At 43.5% G+C, this 20,525-nt stretch overlaps 1 protein-coding gene across 2 annotated transcripts in view; it reads left to right on the top strand.

Annotated features, from left to right (window-relative positions):
* Saysd1 (SAYSVFN motif domain containing 1) overlaps nt 1-20,525 on the top strand; it is a gene marked incomplete at its 5' end in the record, with an annotated part of 139,992 nt that overhangs the window by 45,030 nt on the left and 74,437 nt on the right. The window contains 1 exon segment of one of the 2 annotated variants that reach the window (XM_070097352.1): nt 16,682-17,444. 2 annotated transcript variants of the gene reach the window in all.

Below are 20,525 nucleotides of genomic sequence, written 5' to 3'. Positions count from 1 at the left end.
CGAAATACTGTGGTACCATGGTCAACTGCTGCTGCTGCTGCTGCTGCTGTAGCACTCTCAGCTGCTGCTGCTGCTGTAGCACCGTCACCTGCTCTGCTGCTGTACCACCGTCAGCTGCTACTGCTGCTGTAGTACCGTCTGCTGCTGCTGTAGCATCATCTGCTGCTGCTGTAGCATCGTCTGCTGCTGCTGCTGCACTGTCAGCTGCTGCTGCTGTAGCACTGTCAGCTGCTGCTGCTGTAGCACTGTCAGCTGCTGCTGCTGCTGTAGCACCGTCAGCTGCTGCTGCTGTACCACCGTCAGCTACTGCTGCTGCTGTTGTAGTACCGTCTGCTGCTGCTGTAGCATTGTCTGCTGCTGCTGTAGCACTGTCAGCTGCTGCTGCTGTAGCACCGTCAGCTGCTGCTGCTGCTGTACCACCGTCAGCTGCTGCTGCTGCTGTACCACCGTCAGCTGCTGCTGCTGCTGTTGTAGTACCATCTGCTGCTGCTGTAGCACTGTCAGCTGGTGCTGCTGCTGCTGTAGCACTGTCAGCTGCTGCTGCTGCTGCTGTACCACCATCAGCTGCTGCTGCTGTACCACCATCAGCTGCTGCTGCTGTACCACCATCAGCTGCTGCTGCTGTACCACCATCAGCTGCTGCTGCTGTACTACCATCAGCTGCTGCTGCTGTACCACCATCAGCTGCTGCTGCTGCTGTAGCACCGTTGTTGGTGTGGCTTATTGAGAATACCAAGAAACAATTAACCCCAGAGGGTTAGCCACCCAGGATAACCCAAAAAAGTCAGTGTCATCGAAGACTGTCTAACTTATTTCCATTGGGGTCCTTAATCTTGTCTCCCAGGATGCAACCCACACCAGTCGACTAACACCCAGGTGAACAGGGAAAAATGCCTGGAACTAGTGCTCATATTGGTGAATTTAAAGCCAGCAAAGGTTGGTTTGAGAGATTTAAGAATCGTAGTGGCATACACAGTGTGATAAGGCCTGTTCTGGAAGAAAATGCCAAACAGGACCTACAGTACTCAGGAGGAAAAGACACTCCCAGGACACAGTGTCTCATCAGTCATTGCTGCATCTTCAATAAAGGTAAGTGTCATTTATTCTTCATTTAGTAGAGTAGTACATGCACAATATATACTGTGCATGTACTACTCTACTATTGTGCATGTATCCTTCTCTTTGTGTGTAGGAAAATGTATATTTCATGTGGTAAAAATTTTTTTTTTCATAGTTTTGGGTGTCTTGCACGGATTAATTTGATTTCCATTATTTCTTATGGGGAAAATTCATTCGCATAACGATAATTTCGCATAACAATGAGCTCTCATGAACGGATTAATATCGTTATGCGTGGGTCCACTGTAATTTATGAAAATGTTTGTAGAAAAATACAAAGGTGGTGGTGGTAGAGTGGAAGCAGTTGTGATAGTGGTTGATGGTGGTAACAGTTGTAATAGTGGTAGAAGGTCTTAGTGATGGTGGTAGAGGGTTCCTTCTTTAGTGATTCAGCAATTCTACCAACTCCTCCAATGTTGTTGGAGTTATTTAGGGCTACAGAAAACACCACCGCCTCAGCTGCTGCTTCACCACCATTATGGACGGCTTACTCTTAGTGGCCCTTACATACCCAACAACAACACAACACCTCTCGTGACATACGTAATGACTTATTTTATTCATTCTAGAGTATATTCCATGTTTCTATGTTATTAATATTGTTTATTATGTCATGTTAGTTGAATTGTGATAGATAAATAAGCCGTAGAGTTGATATTAGTGTCATATTCTCCAACAATAAACTTGCCATCCCTCCCTCACACAAACAAGTCTCCAATAAGAACATAAGAAAGGAGGAACACTGCAGTAGGTCTGCTGGCCCATACTAGGTCAGTCCTTCACAAATCCAACCCACTAACAGAACAAATGCTACCCAAGCAATAAGCTCAGGTGCAAGTCCGACTCAAATCCAACCTCTCTCACTTGTGTATTTATCCAACCTAAATTTGAAACTACCCAAGCCATAGCTTTTAGAACATAAGAAAGGAGGAACACTGCGATAAGCCTGTTGGCCCATACTAGGCCGTCCTTCACAAATCCAACCCACTAACAGAACAAATGCTACCCAAGCCATAAGCTCAGGTGCAAGTCCGACTCAAATCCAACCTAAATTTGAAACTACCCAATGTTTTAGCTTTGATCACCCTACTAGGCAGACCGTTCCACTCATCAACTACCCCTATTACCAATGTTCATTTATACATTTTATTAGTGCTATACATTTATTTGGCATTTTTTTCTACATGTAAATCTATATTTATGCTAGGGAAGTGACCCCTGAAGTGACCTAGAGTCCTTATGGAGGGGGATTCCCCTTCCAAACAATAACCTCTCTTCCCTCTCTCCTCCTCCCTGTCTTCCATTCATCAACAACAGCCTTCAATAAAGGTAACTGTCATGTTGAATGTTCATTCTTTTGTGCATGTTAATCTATCTTTTAGGTAAAAAAAAAAATTGTTGTTAATACTTCTGGGTGTCTGGAATGAATTAATTGGATTTACATTATTTCTTATGGGAAAAATTTATTCGAAAATCGTCTATTTCGATAATAATCCCACTTCCAGGAACGGATTAAGGACGATAATTGAGGGACCACTGTATAATATTTTGGCCCAAGCCCACTCCTTAGGCTTCCGAGGGAATCTACCATCCTTCCTTAAGAACTTTTTAACTGACAGACATTTCCGTGTTCGGGTTAATAATGTGCTCTCCCCAGACTTTGTCCAAGCTGAAGGTGTCCCCCAGGGATGTGTTCTGAGCACAGCACTTTTTCTCCTTGCTATAAATGATTTGGCCTCTAGTCTTCCATCCAATATGTGGTCATCACTCTATGTTGATGACTTCGCTATTGCTTGTGCAGGCGCTGATTGTCACATCATTAGTTTCTCTCCAGCATGCAGTCAACCGTGTTTCTAATTGGGCCACCACGCATGTGTTTCAAGTTTCCAGTACCAAAACTCACCAAATTACTTTCACTAGATGCACTGTCATCTCAAATCATCCTTTGTACCTCTGTGGCTCAAGTATCCCTGAATGTGATACAGTCAGGTTTCTAGGCCTTCTCTTTGACCGTAGGTTATCCTGGAAACTCACATTACCTCTCTGAAGGCAACTTGTCACAGCCGGCTGAACTTTCTTAAAACCCTTGCTCATCTTTCATGGGGAGCTGATCATCGAACCCTCCTTCGCCTACATTGAGCCCTCATTTTATCGAAACTTGATTATGGCAACCAGATCTATTCAGTGGCCTCTCCTGCTACTCTCTCTAGCCTTAATTCCATCCATCATCAGGGATTACGTTTATGCCTTGGTGCTTTTCGCTCTTCCCCTGTTGAGAGCCTCTATGCAGAAGCGAATGTTCCATCCTTGTCCGATCGCCGTGATGCCCATTGCCTTCGCTACTATGTACGCTCTCATGACCTCCACAATCCTTCCATTTATAGAATAGTCACAGATTTTAGTAGACATTCTTTATTTGTTCGCCGCCCCTGTTTGCTCCGTCCCTTTTCACTTCGCCTACATTCACTCTTGTCTTCCCTTCAGTTGCCACCTTTCTATGTTCATGTAGCATCTCACTTTTCCCTACCTCCCTGGGAAGGTCCAGCTGTTCGAGTCTGTTCTTTCTCACTCCGTTGCTCAAAAGCCCAACTACCTACGGTAGCTTCCCGCTCTCTTTTTCTTGACCACTTCCACTCTCATTCTCATGCCATCGCAGTGTACATAGATGGCTCTAAGTCTTCTGACGGTGTCGGATTTGCAGCAGTGTTTCTGGACAGCGTCGTGCGAGGGCACTTACTGTCTTCGGCTAGCATTTTTACTGCTGAATTGTATGCCATTCTTGCAGCACTTATCCGTATTGCATCTTTGCCTGTGTCATCATTTGTGGTTGTCTTAGAGTCCCTTAGTGCTTTACAGGCTATACAAAAATTTGATACACCTCACCCCCTAGTTCTCCGTATCCAACTTTGGTTACACCGTATCTCTACCAAACATAAAGATATTGTTTTTTGTTGGGTCCCTGGTCATGTTGACATACAGGGCAATGAACAGGCAGACACTGCTGCACAGTCAGCAGTATATGACCTTCCAGTTTCATATAGAGGTGTTCCATTTACGGACTATTTTGCTGTTATAGCTACGCACCTTCACACCCGTTGGCAACAACATTGGTCTGCTCTGCTCAATAACAAACTTCGTTCTATTAAACCGAGTACATGTATAGGTTACTGGCCATCTTCTTGTCATCAGTGTTGAGGTGGGAGACTACTCTCTCCCGCCTTCGCATTGGCCACACTCGTCTTACTCATGGATATCTCATAGAGAGGCGCCCTGCTCCTCTCTGTGAGAATTGTCAGGTTCCAGTATCGGTCAGCCACATTCTGTTGTTATTTATTATTATTATCAAAAAGAAGTGCTAAGCCACAAGGGCTATACAGTGCTGCAGGGTAGGAAAGGAAGCGAGGGTATTGGGCGGCAGAAGGGGGGAGGGGCGATCAATAGGTTACAGAAAACAGCGGGGCAGGGGATAGTGCAGGGTAGAGGGTAGCAAGAGATCGAGGTAGAAAGGGCTGAAGGTATCATCAGAGTTCGTGAAGTAAGTCAGTTGTTGTCAAAAAGTCAATGAGAGTGTCCGGATGAAAGGTGGGTCCATCAGCGAGAAGGGAAGGTAAAGAGAGAGCAGCGGAGCGAAGACGACGTTGGAGGTAAATTCTGCGTGCTCGTTGATAAAGTGGGCAGTCTAACAGAATGTGGCTGACCGATAATGGAACTTGACAATTCTCAGAGAGAGGAGCAGGGCGCCTCTCCATGAGATATCCATGAGCAAGACGAGTATGGCCAATGCGGAGATGGAAGAGAGTAGTCTCCGAACCTCGGCACTGGTGACAAGAAGACGGCCAGTAACCTATACTCGGTTTAATAGATGCTGCTCTCTCTTTACCTTCCCTTCTTGCTGATGGACCCACCTTTCATCCGGACTCTCTCATTGACTTTTTGACAACAACTGACTTACTCCACAAACTCTGATGATGATACCTTTAGCACTCCCCTGAGCCCTTTCTACCTCAATCTCTTGCTACCCTCTACCCCCGCACTATCCCCTGCCCCGGTTTTCTGTAACCTACTAATCATCCCTCCCCCCTTCTGCTGCCCCATACCCTCGCTTCCTTCCCTGCCCTGCAGTGCTGTATAGCTCTTGTGGTTTAGCACTTCTTTTTGATTATAATAATAATACAGGTTAAGGATTCCTAACTTTATTGACAGGCTAAGAGCTGTTACCGACATCAGCTCATTTGAAAGCATTTTTATTGTTATGAGACATACAAGTAGGGAACAGGATGAAGTTGGAGCCAGCATTTTCCTTTGATCAACTGACTTTATCTCATTGACATCGTAATGCTGTACAAATGTGCTCCATACTCGAGTCATCTTGGAGATAATGATCTCAGATGAAGTGATGTTCTGGAGAAGGGTACATCCAGAGTGAAGTTGCTGTTGTCTACCCATCTTGTGGTATAGAAGCTTGCTTCACATTGTCCTCGAAGTGGATCCAAGTGTGGTACTTTGACAATATTGGCCTTATACATAACAGTAAGGCCACCCACATCCCTCCTGTGTTGAAGGCTCTGCTCAAATGACAGATCTATCCAGGATTGGTCCAGGCAAGAGATGAGATGTCTTGCTCTGTTCTCTACTCTGTCAAGCAGTTGCAGATAAGAGGGGGGCAGGTAAACCAAGAAAGTGTAACATACTCAAGGTGTGAGCGTACTTGTGCCTTGTATAGAAACTTGCAACCCCTTCTGTCAAGCAGATGTGAGATACGGCGAAGTGCTGTAAGCTTCCTGGCTGCCTCGTTTGCAAGATTTACAACGTGGTTCTTCATGGTCAGTTTGGAGTTAAATTTCACCCCAAGGATATCAACTTCTTCCCCAGGTGCCAACACCCTTCCATTCTCTCTCTCTGTCTCTCACAGGTACACATAAGTACAGTTACATATTATACATAGTGTAAATTACCAAGAATAACCCAAAAAATTCATGCAAAGTGCTATACAGTGCTTGTAGATATAAAGCATAATAAGAATGACTGGCAAGTAATACGCATTTTCACTTGATCAGGAATCAGACGTGTTGACTCCGCATTGCGTGTAATACCTGTTGGTTTACGAGCCACTCTCTGAGACAGAGACAAGCAGACGGAAAGACAGACACACAGGCAGACAGAAGGACACACACACACATGGGCACACAGAAACAGATAAGCAGAACTAGACAGACAGACATACATGTTTGTGTGTAACAGTGAAAACAAAGAAAGCAGTGCACAATCATCAAGTGTCACTTTTACAAAAGTAAAAGTGAATACATAATTGTAGTTCATTGTCGTGATGTATTATGTTGTTTTTACTGCTTAAGACTATAACTGCAACAGAAATAGTATTTTTTACCTTAAATTATGGTTGCTGGTGTTTGATGATGATTGTGAAGAGTGGAGAGTTATGCTGTCGTCCTACTGGGCTGAGGTGGATGGTAGAGGTTCTGGTACTGAAGTCGATGGTTGTACTGGAGTGTGCATAAATTCTGTAATGGATTTCTGTTCTGTTTTACCCTGCAGTACATTATACAACTCATGATAAAGCATCAGCTGCTCTTGACACCATTTCAGGGTCCTCTTCAGTGAAAAAGACTCTAAGTCATTCAGTAAGTCAAGTGGGTGAGTTAAGTCATTCAGTCAAGTCTGTCAGGTAACCATTTTAGCTCTGATGGAATTTCAGGTTCCCAGCTTATTTCTATAACCATAGCAATGTACTGGTAACAGTTGGAAGCCATAGAAAACTGGAGGGACCTTCACTACCTTCTAAAAACCTACTTGATTGTGAATCTGGTAACTTTGGCAGCTCTCTGCCTCACACAACATATCAACAGATGAGAACAAACCAATATGCCTTTCATAATTCAGGGCTAAAAGGGTTAAGTCAGTATGTCAGTCAGTTTAGTCAGTAAGTTAGTCAAGTCAGTAAGTTATTCAGTCAAGTCAGTAAGTCATTCAGCAACACTGGTATGCCTACTGGGTGTCATGATTGCTTGGCAGATACAAGATATGGTAATTAAAAGATCAAAACACAATTCACCAACACAGCTACCTTGTAGGAGAGAAGTAGAACTGAACGCGTAAGCTGGGATGGTGGTGTCGGGACGGGGGATGGTGGGAGGTCTTCCCTGCTGACCCACAACAAGGTGGCCGCTTGAAGTAGAGAATGGCCGCCACCACTTGTCACATAATGACGTATTTTATTCATTTTTGAGTACATATCAGATTGCTATGTTACTTATATTGTTTGTCATAACAGATGAATCATGATAGATAAATGAGCTGTAGAGTTGACATTAACGTCATATTCCTGCCTCCTGAGAGCAAGAATTCCGTTGGAACGGATTAATCGCATTTCAGTTCATTTAAATGAGGAAAATTAACTCAGGATACGATCTGATTGGGATATGAGCAAGGTCACGGAACGGATTAAACTCGTAAGCTGAGGTTCCACTGTATTTCTAAACAATAGTAAATGACCAAGGCAGTTGAAAATGTTCACGTCAGTGTGTTTGTGACTATTTGAGTACTATTTCAGTACCTAATCTTTGTGTCAGAACAAAGATTGGCTTTGAAATCATAAGAACTATTATAAACTGTAATTATCAGAACATAAAAATTATACAAATGGACCCTTAAATGGTCCAAACGTATATATACGTTTTTTCAACATCTGAAAGTATGTAAAAAAATGTAGATCTTCTTTTTTGTTTTACATTTGAAAACGTGGAAAAAAAAAACTTTTATCTACATTTTTTTTTTGTTATATTTGAAAATATGTAAAAAAAGTAATCTACTTTTGTAGCACTACGAATTTGAACGTCAATCTCTTTGGACCGTTTAAGGGTTAAAATAAAAATGAGAAAAAAGGTATATCGGCAACACTTCTGCAAGTGGTAGGGCTCCATGTTGCCGTCAGGCGAGCATCCAGCGCCAACTTTGCAGTCTTATATCTCATTAAGTACTGATCCTAAAACACAGGGATATGCAGTGGGAGAATGAAAGGGGGAGGTCAGTCTTTGTGTATGGGTTTTGGTCTTATTACACACACAAAATTGCCCTCTTTAAATTTTTTTTTATTTTATTTTTTCAAAATATTCAGAGCGCTGGCAGTGAAAATGTAGATCTTGGTGTGTGCAGTATTAAAAAAAATCTGGGATTACTTAGTACCTTGTATTAGCACCAGTTAGAACAAACAGCATGGTAAACCCTAGAGATTCGCTAGTGCCATGTTGTATTAATACTCTCCTTTTTGAGGAAAGTGATGTTGACGCCGAGTTTAGTGGCTTTGAGATGGCTATGGCCATAAGTGGTTGAGGAAATATAAAAAAAAAAAAACTTGGATAATAACCCTTGTGGAACATTCGCATCCTTTAAATTTTGATGCAATTGGTAATGTCATATTGCCAGAATGTCCTATCACCTATGCCCGAAGTAGAGAGAGATATTGAGAGAGACGATTCTGCAACATGTGTAACGTGTTTGGCTGGCTAGCTCTGTCTCTGTCTGCTTCTCTCTCTCTGTCTTAGAGAGAGCCACTCATGAACCAGAATCAAGGACTAAATAAGTTTATTTAGGCACAGGTACACACAAGTACAATTATCATTGTGTAAATTACCTAAGATAACCCAAATGAGGCAGACAAAGTGCTATACTGTGCTTGTTGAAATGAGGCATAAGCATGACTGGCAAGTAATACACATTTCAGGCACAGTTGTATCTTTATACTTGTTCAGATGTGAAGATTCTGCAGCATGTGTAATACCTGTTGGTTCATGAGTGGCTCTCTCTCAGACAAAGAGAGACAGAGATATGATTGTGTGTGGAACAGTAAGAACAAATCAAAAAACATATGTCAAGGTTCACTGGGGGCAGTGCACCATCAGCAATATTGAGTGATTGCACTGTTAGCATTGTAGAGTGACACTTGTCTGACAGCATGCTTCAAGGAGTTTCATATACTCCAGCACTTCTAAAAACATTGCTGGAACCTCTAAATCATTTATACCTCTTCAAGGGGGGCTCCTTGGCGTGGTGAAGAGGCTCTTGGTCTGAGGAATTAGCCCTGTCGGTCTTCTTCCTCAGACCGAACCTAATTACCCCCCATTCTCCCCTCCCCTATCCCATCCTCCCCATCCTCCCCTTTTTCCATTCCTCCTCCTCCTCCTCACCCCTCCCTTTTGCCCTTCCTCTTTTTAGCCTTCGTGATTTCTCCCACAGGCGCGCTAGTTCCTAGGTAGGGGAAAGGACACCGGGGTCGATCCCATTCCGTTGAGGTTTCTTGGCGGTGGCGTAGTTTGCCGTGGAATCTGGATTGCCTAGGGATGTCCCGATCCCTCTCCGGTATCCCGGAGTAGCTTTGGGTGTCTTTTGGGCGACGGGTGTATCTCTGGAAGCCACCTTTCGGATTCCGGGGGTGGTGGCTGAAGGAGGTATGCTTTGTGGCGGATATCCGGCCGCCCTCTCTTTTGTCCACCGAGGTAGCTCGGCAGATGTGAGGTTGCTATCCCGGATTGCTGGTTTACTGGCATGAAGGGTAGGGTATGGCACGGGTTCCATGCTGCATCTGCGCTACTAGCGGTGTCGAGTCCTCTTGGGCGCGGAGGGAGATTTCCGGCCCTTTCATTCCTCCTGGGAACTATTCCTCCCCGCTCCCCCCTTTTTTTATTCTTTTTTTTGTTTTTATTTTCTTTTCTTCTTTCTTTTTTTTTATTAAAAACAAAAAGCAAAGGAGTAACCTAACCATGGCAGCCCTAGTCCATGAAACCACTACCCCCGGGCCCCTTCTTGATACCGCACCCCATTCTGACCCTGCCTTGTGTTTAGACCACTCTTCGGACACTCCTGATGCCCCTGTACCTCTTGCTGGTGCTGTTTCCTCACCCGCTTCAGGTACCGGGGCTTCGACTGACTCCTTCGATTTGTCTGAACTCCGCTCTCCTTTGACTATGCTTCCGGCTTCTCCCTCTACGGTACGGCAATTTTCGAATCGCCCACCCATTTCATGCCGGACCAACTCCGGTCCTACTCCTAAACGCCAACGTCAATCTCCTGATGATGCTCCGTCGTTACCTTCCCATTCTACTCGGAAACGACCGACACGTCAAGCACTCCCTCTCCACGCTCAGTTTCGGACCACACAATGGACTAAATTCTTTACTTTAAGACCAACTTCTTCTTCTGCCTACCTTTCTGACCATAGTATTGCCAAAGCGCTCCTGCGTCATGTTGGCAGAGATATTTCATTTCACGCTCTCAAGAGCGGTACGCGCATCGTCACTGTCCAGAATGCTACCCAAGCTCATGATCTTTCTCTCCTTTCGAATATCGATACTACTCCTATCACTATTGAAAAACATCTTTCTCTCAATTCTTGTAGTGGTACTGTCATTCTGCCCCATACCATAGTCCAACAGAATTTCCAGTCATGTGGCAATGACATTTTTGAACAGCTGGAACTCCAGGATCTCCCAATCCTCAAAGTAGACACTTATGTCCTTCCTGCCCGGGGGCGGAGACGTTACCCTTGCAATGTGGCTCGTTTAACTTTTGACAGCCGAGAACTCCCGTCCTCTGTATATGTCGCGGGACATCGGTTACAAGTTCGAAAGGTGATACCTACACCGCAACAATGTAGAAATTGCTGGCGTTTTGGTCACCCAGCGAAATATTGCAGATCTATGGCCGAATGCCCAGTCTGTGGTGCCGACAACCATTCTAATACATCTTGCAGTCAACCTCCATCTTGCCTTAATTGTAATGAAGCTCACCCTTCGTACTCCCGCCGTTGCCAGGTCTACTTAAATGAACGTGAAATCCGTTGCCTCAAAGAGGCAGAAGGTCTCCCTTATGCTATGGCAGTTACTCATCTCCGCCTCCAAGGGAGACTACCCCGTGTTTCTTATTCTCGTGTTTCCAAACATCCCCCCACTTCTGGGGTCCCATCTTCTGCAGCCTCCTCTGTTGTTACCCCTCCCATAGCCATTACGGCATCTAATCCTTTTGCTGTCCTTGGCTCTGACGTCCCGACTACAACTCAGTCTGTTCTCACATCTTCGCGTCCTTCCTCACAAGCCCCAGTATCGACAAGACCTCGTACGACACCTAATACCAATCGCCCCTCTACTCAGAAGTCCAAAAAATCCACATTGCTCAAATCTTCTTTGCCCCTTCCTTCCCTTCTTCCACCTCCACACGTTACCTTTCCAGTCTCTGTACCTAGTTCTTCCCCTCTCTCTGGCTCTATTACAAGTGTGGAGATTCACCCTCCTCCTCGTACTATGCCTTCCACCCCCGTCCCCTCCCAAGTTTCTCCCTCTTCTGTCACCTCCCAGGTTTCTACCTCTTCTGTCCCCCCCCACACTTCATCTCCAGTCCCTTACACTTTTCCCTCCCCCTCTACTTTGGTACAGTCCATTACTGTCCCAATCTTTACTCACCCTCCTCCTCCTATCTCCAATATGGTTTCCCATACATCTTTGAATTCAGAAACACTTGAAGCCATTTCAGAATATATTGCAGAGACTAAACCTTCAATGGACACTGATTCACTTCCTGTTCCTTCTCTTCCCTCTCCTCCATCTTCACAACCCCATTCTTCGCAACGCTCCGTTCCTTCGCTACTTGAACATCTTCCAATGCCACCACACGTTGACTTTTCTAACCCCTCTAGTCCGTAGGTGCCTTTACCTACAGATTCCTGATATTTTCTTCATCGCCAATCATGGCCTATTTACAGTGGAATATCCGCGGCCTCAGGGGTAATCGGGGTGAGCTTCAGATGTTGCTTTCCAGGTTTTCCCCTGTTGGTGCTTGCTTACAAGAACCAAAATTACACTCGGCTGTTTTCCAACCTATCTCAGGCTATAATTTATTGTATTCTTCGGATCCTTTCTCAGATGGGACCTTTAATGAAAGTGCCCTTCTTCTACGCAATGATATTCCGTACTGTCAACTATTTGTCCATACCTCGCTGCATTACACTGCAGCCCGTATCCACTTGAATAAGTGGTTTACAATATGTTCTTTATATCTCTCTCCTTCTCGAGCATTTTCTATCCCAGACTTTGCCTTTCTTGTTTCATCCTTACCACCACCACTTCTGTTACTTGGTGATTTTAATGCCCACCATTTCCTCTGGGGGGGGTCTCATTGTGACTCACGTGGCATTCAGTTGGAGGCTTTTCTTGCCTCTCACCCCCTCCATGTTTTAAATACGGGTACTCCCACCCATTTTGATCCTCGTACTCATACTCTCTCTTGCATCGATCTATCAGTCTGCTCTTCCTCCACTGCACTAGACTTCACCTGGTCTGTTCTACCAGACTTACATGACAGCGATCATTTTCCGATCATTCTTACTTCTCCTTCCTATTCACCACCTTCCCGTAGGCCTCGCTGGCAATTTGATCGGGCAAATTGGGATCTTTACTCACACCTCACTGCTTTTAGTGAGGTTCCTTCTTCATCCTCCATTGATGAGCTCCTACACATCTTCTCGACATCAGTTTATACCGCAGCTTCTCATTCTATACCCCACACCTCAGGCAGGCATTCTCAGAAGTGCGTGCCTTGGTGGTCTCCTGCTTGTGCTCGTGCAGTACGTTTGAAACGTGCTGCATGGGGCAGGTACCGGTACAATAGAACCGCTGAGAGACTTGTTGATTTTAAGCAGAAGCGTGCGATCGCTCGCCGAGTCATCCGTGAAGCTAAACGCACTTGTTGGCGAGACTATGTTTCCACCATCACCTCTGCTTCTTCTATGAGTGCAGTCTGGAAAAAAGTGAGGAAATTGAGTGGTAAATACTCTCCTGACCCGGCTCCTGTTCTACGGGTCACTGGTGTTGATATAGCAAACCCTCTCGACGTTGCCATTGAACTTGGCACACATCTGGTCCGTATTTCCCGAGGGCTCCATCTATGCCCCTCGTTTCTTTCCTCAAAGTCTGCCAGAGAGTTAGTACCCTTGGACTTTTCTTCTCTCGGAGAAGAACAGTATAATGTGCCTTTTACACTTCAAGAACTGGAGGCAACGCTCTCAGCTTGCCGATCATCGGCAGCTGGGCCTGATGACATTCATATTCGTATGTTACAACATTTACATCGGTCAGCCCTTGTAGTCCTCTTACACCTCTTCAATCTTATTTGGGCACAAGGAGTTCTTCCCCAGCTGTGGAAATCTGCCATTGTTCTCCCTTTCCGCAAACCGGGTACTACAGGACATGATGCCTCCCACTATCGCCCCATCGCTCTTACAAGTGCAGTTTGCAAAGTGATGGAACGCCTCGTAAATCGACGTTTAATGTGGTATTTAGAGACTCACAACAGTCTCTCCGCTAGTCAATATGGCTTTCGTAAGGGTCGTTCTACCATAGACCCCTTACTACGCTTGGATACGTATGTTCGTAATGCCTTTGCGAATAATCACTCAGTTATTGCCATATTTTTTGACCTTGAGAAGGCATATGACACAACTTGGAGGTATAATATTTTGGCCCAGGCCCATTCCTTAGGCCTCCGAGGCAATCTACCATCCTTCCTTAAGAACTTTTTAACTGACAGACATTTCCGTGTTCGAGTCAATAATGTTCTTTCCCCGGACTTCGTCCAAGCTGAAGGTGTCCCTCAGGGATGTGTTCTAAGCACAACACTTTTTCTCCTTGCTATAAATGATTTGGCCTCTGTTCTTCCACCCAATATTTGGTCATCACTCTATGTTGATGACTTCGCTATTGCTTGTGCAGGCGCTGACTGTCACCTTATTGCAGTTTCTCTCCAGCATGCGGTCGACCGTGTTTCCACTTGGGCCACCACACATGGGTTTAAATTTTCAAGTACCAAAACTCACCAAATTACTTTCACTAGACGCTCTGTTATCTCCGATCATCCTTTGTATCTCTATGGCTCCCGTATCCCCGAACGTGATACAGTCAGGTTTCTAGGCCTTCTCTTTGACCGTCGGTTAACCTGGAAACCTCACATTACCTCTCTGAAGGCAACTTGTCACAGCCGGCTAAACCTTCTTAAAACCCTTGCTCATCTTTCCTGGGGAGCTGATCGTCGAACTCTGCTTCGCCTACATTCAGCCCTCGTTTTATCGAAACTCGATTATGGTGACCAGATTTATTCCGCGGCCTCTCCTGCTACTCTCTCTAGCCTTAACTCTATCCATCACCAAGGCTTACGTTTGTGCCTTGGTGCTTTTCGCTCTTCCCCTGTTGAGAGCCTCTATACAGAAGCAAATGTTCCATCCTTGTCTGATCGCCGTGATGCCCATTGCCTTCGTTACTATGTACGCTCTCACGATCTACACAATCCTTCCATTTATAGAATGGTCACCGATATTAGTAGACATTCTTTATTCGTTCGCCGCCCCTGTTTGCTCCGTCCCTTTTCTCTTCGCCTACTTTCACTCTTGTCTTCCCTTCAGTTACCACCTTTATATGTTCATGTAGCATCTCACTTTTCCCTACCCCCCTGGGAAGTTCCAGCTGTTCGGGTCTGTTCTTTCTCACTCCCTTGCTCGAAAGCTCAACTGCCTACGGTGGCTTCCCGCTCTCTTTTTCTTGATCACTTCCACTCTCATTCTCATGCCACCGCTGTGTACACAGATGGCTCTAAGTCTTCAGATGGCGTCGGATTCGCAGCAGTGTTTCCGGACAGCGTCGTACGAGGGCATTTACTATCTTCAGCTAGCATTTTTACTGCTGAACTGTATGCCATTCTTGCAGCACTTATTCGTATCGCATCTATGCCTGTGTCATCATTTGTAGTAGTCTCAGACTCCCTTAGTGCTCTACAGGCTATACGAAAATTTGATACATCTCATCCCCTAGTTCTCCGTATCCAACTTTGGCTACGCCGTATCTCTACCAAACATAAAGATATTGTTTTTTGTTGGGTCCCTGGTCATGTCGACGTACAGGGCAATGAACAGGCAGACACTGCTGCGCGGTCAGCAGTATATGACCTACCAATTTCCTATCGAGGTGTTCCATTTCTGGACTATTTTGCTGCAATAGCTACCCACCTTCGCACCCGTTGGCAACAACGTTGGTCAACTCTGCTCGGTAACAAACTTCATTCTATTAAACCGAGCATAGGTTACTGGCCGTCTTCTTGTCATCAGTGCCGAGGTTGGGAGACCACTCTCTCCCGCCTTCGCATTGGCCACACTCGTCTTACTCATGGGTATCTCATGGAGAGGCACCCTGTTCCTCTCTGTGAGCAGTGTCAAGTTCCAGTATCGATTAGCCACATTCTGTTAGACTGCCCTCTCTATCAACGAGCACGCAGAATTTACCTCCAACGTCGTCTTCGTTCTCCTACTCTCTCTTTACCTTCCCTTCTTGCTGATGGACCCTCCTTTAATCCTGACTCTCTCATTGACTTCTTGACAACGACTGATTTACTCCACAAACTCTGATGATACTTTTCGCACTCCCCTCAGCCCTTTCTGGTTCAGTCTCTTGCTGCCCTTTACCCTTTCACCATCCACTGCCCCGCTGTTATCCGTAACCTGTTGCTCATCCATCTCCCTTTTGCCACCTGATGCCCTCGCTTCCTTCCTGCCCTGCAGCGCTGTATAGTCCTTGTGGCTTAGCGCTTCTTTTTGATTATAATAATAATAAATCATTTATATATATTTCTAGACAATAGTATATGACCAAGACAGGTGAACATGTTCACCTGTCAGTGTGTTTGTGACTGATTACTATTTCCATACCTAATATTAGTGTCAGAACAAGGATTGGCTACAGAATCACAAGAACTACTATAAATTGTAATTATCAGAACATAAAATTATGTAAAAAAAAAAAAAAAATCTGCACCATTTCTGCAAGTGGCAGGGCTCCATGTTGCCGTCACATGAGCATCTGGTGCCAACTTCGCCGCCTTAAATCTTGATAAGTATTGGCCCTAAATTTTTTTTGTGGTCTTATTACACAGAAAATTACCCTCTTTGTTTGTTTGTTTTTCAATATATTCAGAGCACTAGCAGTAAAACGTAGATTAATGGTTTGATAGTTAAAGGGTTATAATTGTACTGTTGTAAACCATGCTAATTGTAATAATTTTTTATTTTTGCTACCTCTACTATAGATTTTATTAATTTTTAAATTTTTAGTTACCTCTCTTTTTGTAATAATACATAAAAGTTTACCACTTCATAACCTATGTCTGGTTTTAAATAATCTGTAAGCATTAGGATTAGTCTACCCAAAATGCTCATGCATGCTAGTGGTTTTCTTTGTGTTTAACAATATTTTATTACATGTAAACTACACATTGTATACTATGTAAGAAAAAAAATTGATTTGATTTGATTCTTTGGGTCACCCTAATAATATAAAAAAAAAATGTTGAAAAAGGTTTTTAGTATCCTTTCATATTGTTTATCATTTAGAAAGTATGCAAGTTGTACATGAACACTTAAGAAGCCAAATAATACTGTGGACAGTTGAGCTTTTGACTTCATCTTCGAAATATAAAATACAGTTGATCGTGGATTAAGACAATAGTTATTTTCCAGAAAATGGCACCTTGTCAGAAATCGTCTGAAATGAACTGAAGAACACAGGGTAAAAATAGTTATGTTCATTAGACCACAAAAAGTCAACCAAATTTTAATAAAGCCTTTTTTAATGTCAGAACTCAAAAATAATTAAACTTTCTATTCACTGTAGCTGTCATTGCTTTTTGATATGGAACTGTATGAGAGAGGGTTGATGTGATCCTGTACAATATCTGGGCAGATATGACAGGCAGTTCAGCAGCCATTACCTGCCACAACGATCACTGCAGTCATCAGTAAAATGCCATATTTTACCAGTCATGATAAGATTTTTTACTAAATAAGTACAGTGGTACCTTAAGTTACGAACTTAATTCGTTCCAGAAGGCTGTTCAAGTGCTGATACCGAATGAATTTGTTCCACTAAGGAATAATGTAAATTAGATTAGTCTGTTTCAGACCCCAGAAATACACTTACAAAAGTACACTTACATAATTGTTCGAGTTGGGAGCTGTTCGAAACTCGAGGTACCACTGTATGTCCAGAGTACAACTCGCCATAATATTAATGCAAGCTGTCCAAGAAAACTAGATAAAATAGTGAGAAAAGCTTCTCAAGGCTCAGCATATGCTGTTGTTACAGAAGGGTTAAGGGTTGTGATGGCCCAAGGCTTGTTGGGTCCATCTCACTGATGTGAAATTAATTACCATAATATTTTTTGCTAATATAAATTAGTACATATTTATTATAATAAAATATTAAAATAAAATTATAATTTTCCTTGCATTTTCAATAATAAAAATAACTATGTAGAAGAGGGTGGTTGCCTTTAACAACAACAAATCTTTATACATCCTTGTTTCTTTGTCACAAAATGCCAGCTGAATTAAGGCACAAATGTATATGAAGTAGGTGCGGCATACACATTACATCCACATTCCTTTTTTTTTCATGTTGTATAACCGTTGCAGTTTAGTGCTTCTTTTGATTATAATAATAATAATAGGAGAAACTTTTAGAGAGGGTGTGGTAGGTAAGTCTGGGGTGCCAGGTGTAAATGATAATGGGAGCCCTTTGATTGAACTTTGTATAGAAAGGGGTTTAGTTATAGGTAATACATATTTTAAGAAAAAGAGGATAAGTAAGTATACAAGATATGATGTAGGGCGAAATGACAGTAGTTTGTTGGATTATGTATTGGTAGATAAAAGACTGTTGAGTAGACTTCAGGATGTACATGTTTATAGAGGGGCCACAGATATATCAGATCACTTTCTAGTTGTAGCTACACTGAGAGTAAAAGGTAGATGGGATACAAGGAGAATAGAAGCATCAGGGAAGAGAGAGGTGAAGGTTTATAAACTAAAAGAGGAGGCAGTTAGGGAAAGATATAAACAGCTATTGGAGGATAGATGGGCTAATGAGAGCATAGGCAATGGGGTCGAAGAGGTATGGGGTAGGTTTAAAAATGTAGTGTTAGAGTGTTCAGCAGAAGTTTGTGGTTACAGGAAAGTGGGTGCAGGAGGGAAGAGGAGCGATTGGTAGAATGATGATGTAAAGAGAGTAGTAAGGGAGAAAAAGTTAGCATATGAGAAGTTTTTACAAAGTAGAAGTGATGCAAGGAGGGAAGAGTATATGGAGAAAAAGAGAGAGGTTAAGAGAGTGGTGAGGCAATGTAAAAAGAGAGCAAATGAGAGAGTGGGTGAGATGTTATCAACAAATTTTGTTGAAAATAAGAAAAAGTTTTGGAGTGAGATTAACAAGTTAAGGAAGCCTAGAGAACAAATGGATTTGTCAGTTAAAAATAGGAGAGGAGAGTTATTAAATGGAGAGTTAGAGGTATTGGGAAGATGGAGAGAATATTTTGAGGAATTGTTAAATGTTGATGAAGATAGGGAAGCTGTGATTTCGTGTATAGGGCAAGGAGGAATAACATCTTGTAGGAGTGAGGAAGAGCCAGTTGTGAGTGTGGGGGAAGTTCGTGAGGCAGTAGGTAAAATGAAAGGGGGTAAGGCAGCCGGGATTGATGGGATAAAGATAGAAATGTTAAAAGGAGGTGGGGATATAGTTTTGGAGTGGTTGGTGCAATTATTTAATAAATGTATGGAAGAGGGTAAGGTACCTAGGGATTGGCAGAGAGCATGCATAGTTCCTTTGTATAAAGGCAAAGGGGACAAAAGAGAGTGCAAAAATTATAGGGGGATAAGTCTGTTGAGTATACCTGGTAAAGTGTATGGTAGAGTTATTATTGAAAGAATTAAAAGTAAGACTGAAAATAGGATAGCAGATGAACAAGGAGGCTTTAGGAAAGGTAGGGGGTGTGTGGACCAGGTGTTTACAGTGAAACATATAAGTGAACAGTATTTAGATAAGGCTAAAGAGGTCTTTGTGGCATTTATGGATTTGAAAAAGGCATATGACAGGGTGGATAGGGGGGCAATGTGGCAGGTGTATGGTGTAGGAGGTAGGTTACTGAAAGCAGTGAAGAGTTTTTACGAGGATAGTGAGGCTCAAGTTAGAGTACATAGGAAAGAGGGAAATTATTTCTCAGTAAAAGTAGGCCTTAGACAAGGATGTGTGATGTCACCGTGGTTGTTTAATATATTTATAGATGGGGTTGTAAGAGAAGTAAATGCGAGGGTTTTGACAAGAGGCGTGGAGTTAAAAGATAAAGAATCACACATAAAGTGGGAGTTGTCACAGTTGCTCTTTGCTGATGACACTGTGCTCTTGGGAGATTCTGAAGAGAAGTTGCAGAGATTGGTGGATGAATTTGGTAGGGTGTGCAAAAGAAGAAAATTAAAAGTGAATACAGGAAAGAGTAAGGTTATGAGGATAACAAAAATATTAGGTGATGAAAGATTGGATATGAGATTGGAGGGAGAGAGTATGGAGGAGGTGAATGTATTCAGATATTTGGGAGTGGACGTGTCAGCGGATGGGTCTATGAAGGATGAGGTGAATCATAGAATTGATGATTGGAAAAGGGTGAGTGGTGCACTTAGAAGTTTGTGGAGACAAAGAACTTTGTCCTTGGAGGCAAAGAGGGGAATGTATGAGAGTATAGTTTTACCAACACTCTTATATGGGTGTGAAGCATGGGTGATGAATGTTGCAGTGAGGAGAAGGCTGGAGGCAGTGGAGATGTCATGTCTGAGGGCAATGTGTGGTGTGAATATAATGCAGAGAATTCGTAGTTTGGAAGTTAGGAGGAGGTGCGGGATTACCAAAACTGTTGTCCAGAGGGCTGAGGAAGGGTTGTTGAGGTGGTTCGGACATGTAGAGAGAATGGAGCGAAACACAATGACTTCAAGAGTGTATCAGTCTGTAGTGGAAGGAAGGCGGGGTAGGGGTCGGCCTAGGAAAGGTTGGAGGGAGGGGGTAAAGGAGGTTTTGTGTGCGAGGGGCTTGGACTTCCAGCAGGCGTGCGTGAGCGTGTTTGATAGGAGTGAATGGAGACGAATGGTTTTTAATACTTGACGTGCTGTTGGAGTGTGAGCAAAGTAACATTTATGAAGGGGTTCAGGGAAACTGGCAGGCCGGACTTGAGTCCTGGAGATGGGAAGTACAGTGCCTGCACTCTGAAGGAGGGGTGTTAATGTTGCAGTTTAAAAACTGTAGTGTAAAGCACCCTTCTGGCAAGACAGTGATGGAGTGAATGATGGTGAAAGTTTTTCTTTTTCGGGCCACCCTGCCTTGGTGGGAATCGGCCAGTGTGATAATAAATAAAATAATAATAATTTACCATTATTATGCAGCTGACCCTTGTAGGTTCAGTGCTTCTTTTTGATTATAATAATTATTATGCAAATGAAGAGAAGCAAAGGATATATAAACACTAGTGGGAGTTCCTTATGGACA

This window comes from Cherax quadricarinatus, chromosome 57, assembly GCF_038502225.1.
Source record: "Cherax quadricarinatus isolate ZL_2023a chromosome 57, ASM3850222v1, whole genome shotgun sequence".
NCBI lineage: Eukaryota > Metazoa > Arthropoda > Malacostraca > Decapoda > Parastacidae > Cherax > Cherax quadricarinatus.
Note: the sequence above shows the minus strand (reverse complement) of the source record. Positions and strands in the feature narration are given on the sequence as shown.